Raw genomic sequence first — 4,199 nt, 5'->3', positions numbered from 1 at the left:
TGATTCAGACTTTTTAGAATGAGTGTTGAAACGTCCCTTACCTTTCTATTTCTTCAAATAGCTTGAGAACATTGGTATTAGTTCTGTTTTAAAGATCTTGTAAAATTTAGCTGTAAGTCCATCTAATCCTGGATTTACCTTGTTGGGAGACTATTTATTACTCATCCAACTTCATTGCTTGATATTACTCTATTTAGGTTTTCTTATATCTTGTTGGTTCTATTTTAGTAGATCATGTGTTTCTACAATTTTAATCATATCCTCTAGATTTTCTCATTTATTGGAATACAAGTTTTGAAAATAGTCCTCATGATCATTAGCATTTCAGAACTATCCGTTTTAATATCATTTTTTCCTCAAAAATTTTATTAGTTTGAATGTTTTCTGATTCTTTTTATTAAATTGTCTAAGTTTATATCAATTTTGTTTCTTTTAAAGGAAAAAACTCTTTGCTTCATTAATCCTATGCGTCATTCTTTTTTTAAACTAATTTTTTATTTTTACAGACTGCATTTCAATTCATTGTACACAAATGGGCTACATCTTTTCATTTTATGGTTGTGAATGATGTAGATTCATACCATTTGTGTAATCATACATGTACATAGTGTAATGATGTCTGTCTCATTCCACAATTTTTCATACCCCACTCCTCCCTCTCATTTCCCTTTATGTAATCTAAAGTTCCTCCATTCTTCTCTCACCCCCAGCTCCCCAACCCTCATTATATATCATCATCCACTTATCAGGGAAAACATATGTCTTTGGTTTTTTGGGATTGGTTTATTTCACTTAGCATGATATTCTTCAATTCCATCCATTTATCTACAAATGCCATAATATTACTCTTCTTTATGGCCAAATACTATTCCATTGTGCATATATACCACAGTTTCTTTATCCATTCATCGGTTGATGGGCACCTAGGTTGGTTCCACAATCTAACTTTTCCTCAAGCACTTCAGATAGAGCGCTAATCTCCAAAATTTATAAAGAACTTACAAAACTTTACACCAAAAATACAAAGAACCCAATCATTAAGTTGGCCAAGGAATTGGACAGACACTTTACAGAACAAGATAAACAGGCAATTAGTAAATACATGAAATAGTGTTCAACATCCCTAGTAATTAGAGAAATGAAAATTAAAACAACTCTACGATTTCATCTTACTCTAATTAGAATGGCTATTATCAAGACACAAACAATAATAGATGTTGGCATGGATGTGGGGAAAAAGGCACACTTTTACATTGCTGGTGGAGTTGAAGATTAGCACAGCCACTCTGGAAAGCAGTGTGGAGAATCCTCAGAAAACTTAGAACAACCCACCTTTGGATCCAGTTATCCCACTCCTTGGTTTATACCCAAAGGAATTAAAATTAGCATACTGTAGTAACACAGCCACATCAATGTCCATGCATCATTCTTTTAGTCTTTATTTCATTAAATGCAGCTCCAATCTTTATTACTTCTTTACTTCTCTTGGTTTAGGGTTCTTGTTTTTCTAAGATATTGAACTATATCATTAGGTTATTTATCTCTAATTTTAATGTATGCACTCACAACTATAAAATTCCCTCTTAGAACAACCTTTGCTATATCCCACAGATCCTGACATATAATGCTTCCGTTTATATTTTACCTTCTATTTATATTTAAAAACCCCCTATGACCCACTGATCATTCAAAAATGTATTATTCAATCTCCATATTTGTATAGTATTTCTAATTTCATTCTGTTGTAATATGATCAGATGTAAGAAATTGGTTTTTTTTTATATTTGTTATGACTTATTCTATGGCCTAAAATAAGATGTATTTTGAAGACAATTCCATGAGTTGCTGAAAAGAATGTGTATTCTGATGTTGAATGGAATTCCTGTAATCACCTGCTCAGTCTATTTGATCTGTAATACTATAGTTTATCTTGCTGTTTCTGCTTTCTACCTTTGGTCCCACTACCAGTCAGTGGGCCTGTTTTGATATTTATTTAATATTTTATTCAATATTTTTATTACTGATCCCATATCATTCCTTTTATTGAATGCTTCAGATTTTCTGTTTTTTCACATTTGGCTTGTGTATATATCTAGGAGTGTGTCCATTTCTCTATGTTATGAGATTTGTTTGCAAGTAATTGTTCCTGAAACTCTCTGTCTTTGTATTTCTGTGGTGTCAATTGCGATATCACCCTTTTCCCTTCTTTCTTATTTATTTGAATCTTCTCACTCTTTTTATTAGTTATTCTGGCTAAAGATTTGTCGAAGAACCAGCTTTTCATTCTGCTGATCTTTTGCATTGTATTTTTGTATTGATTTCATGTATTTCTGCTCCGATCCTCATTGGTTCTTTCTTCTGTTTTCTGTTTCAGTTTGTCATCATTTTTCAAATTTCTTTAAATTCGAAAGGTTGGTTATTTGAGGTCCTTTTTAGTGTAAAAAAAATTTTTTTATTACAAACATTCCTCTAAATTCTATTTTTATTGTATCCCATAGGTTTTGGTATTGCGATGCTCCATTTTCATTTATTTCAAAAATTTGTCAAATTTCCACCTTGATTTCTTTCATCTCCCTGTTAGTCAAAAGTAGGCTGTTTAACCTTCATATATTTGTATCATCTTCAAAGATTTTGTTGATTTTCATTTCCTTTTCATTGCATTGTGGTCAGAAAAGATATTTAATGTGACTTCAATTTAAAAAAAATTGGTAAGTCTTGGTTCTGTGGCATACGATATGATCTATCCAGGAGAATGTTTCTTAAGATTGCTCTGTAGCTGCTTGATGTAGCTTTTGGATGGCATGTTCTGCATCCATATATTTAATTTATTTGGTCTAGAGTGTGTTTAAGTCTGTTGTGTTTTTTGCTTATAATCTGTCTGGATGACATGACTATTGTTGAAAGTAGGCTGCTAAAGTCCCCACGTATTACTCTATGGGAGTCTATATTTCCCTTAAGGTCAATAGGTTTATTTTAATATACAAAAGCAAGAAAACTGATGAAAGTAAACACATAGGTAAATTTAAAAATGAGTATTATTGTATTTTTGTTTGTAACATCTTCATTTTTCCTACACAGCATGGAAAAATGCATAAAATTAATTACAGACTCATGTTAGTAATCAAAAATACATAAACATTTTTGTGGCAAAAGCATTATTATTTTCAGGATATAACTATATAAGAATAAAGAAATTATGTACCATTGAAGCCTCTTTGGAAATACTAAAACTGGGCAATGATCATCTCTCCCAGGGCTTCAGCATAATTCCCAGTTGCAGATTTGAACTTCTGTGATTCATAATCACATGATCAAATTCCTTATAGTATACATGTATCATGTACATATGTGTAGAAAGTGTGTGTGTGTGTGTGTGTGTGTGTGTGTATTCTATTAGTTCTGATCATCGTGGGAATCTGGCCCAACCGAATTTTAGTGGTAAAATTGTTTCTAGAAGAATAAACTCTTAAGAATTACCTTTCCAATCTGGTTTGTAGGTTTCTAGAATTGGGTCTCTAACTGCTGAGCCCAAATGTCGGTATAGTCCATAGTAAAGAGAGCCTAGGAGTTTATATTATCTAGCAATAAAGATACACAAGTATCACCAATAAAACACTAAAATTAAGAATCTAAATAGGATGGGCTCTTCGAATGTGTGTATCCACCCAAATTCTGTGGCTAAAAGTTCAATGTTATGATATTAAGATGTGAATCCTTTAAGAAGTGACTAGGTAAATATTGGGTGATTAAGCCACATCTCTGGGATAAGTGCAGTGCCCTGTGAAAGGGAACTAGGGAACTGCTCGACCTTTTCAGCTTCTTTGCCTTCCACAGAGAGAACGTAGGCCTCTGCTATCTTGTCTTGTGAGAATGCAGCTGCCTTCCTCTCTTACCTTCTGTGTTAGTCTTCTTCACATAACCGTGAGTGAAACACCTGACAAGAACAACCGAGAAGAGGGAAGGTTTATTTTGGTTCATGACTCCAGAGGTTGAGTCCATGGTGGACTGACTCTATTGTTCTGGCAGCACATCATGGTGGAAGGGCTTGGCAGAGGGGAGCTACTCAGGACACAATGGCCAGGAAACAGAAGAGAGAAAGGGTTTTAGGGAGATGAACCCATCCAGGGTCTACCCCAGTGGTCGCCCTCTTCTAATCATGCCCCCCCACATCCCTGCCTACAGGTACCACCTGGTCCATT

The sequence above is a fragment of the Sciurus carolinensis genome, chromosome 11, assembly GCF_902686445.1.
Source record: "Sciurus carolinensis chromosome 11, mSciCar1.2, whole genome shotgun sequence".
In the NCBI taxonomy this organism is placed as follows: domain Eukaryota; kingdom Metazoa; phylum Chordata; class Mammalia; order Rodentia; family Sciuridae; genus Sciurus; species Sciurus carolinensis.
The sequence above is the reverse complement of the archived record's forward strand: the minus strand, read 5'-3'. Positions refer to the sequence as shown.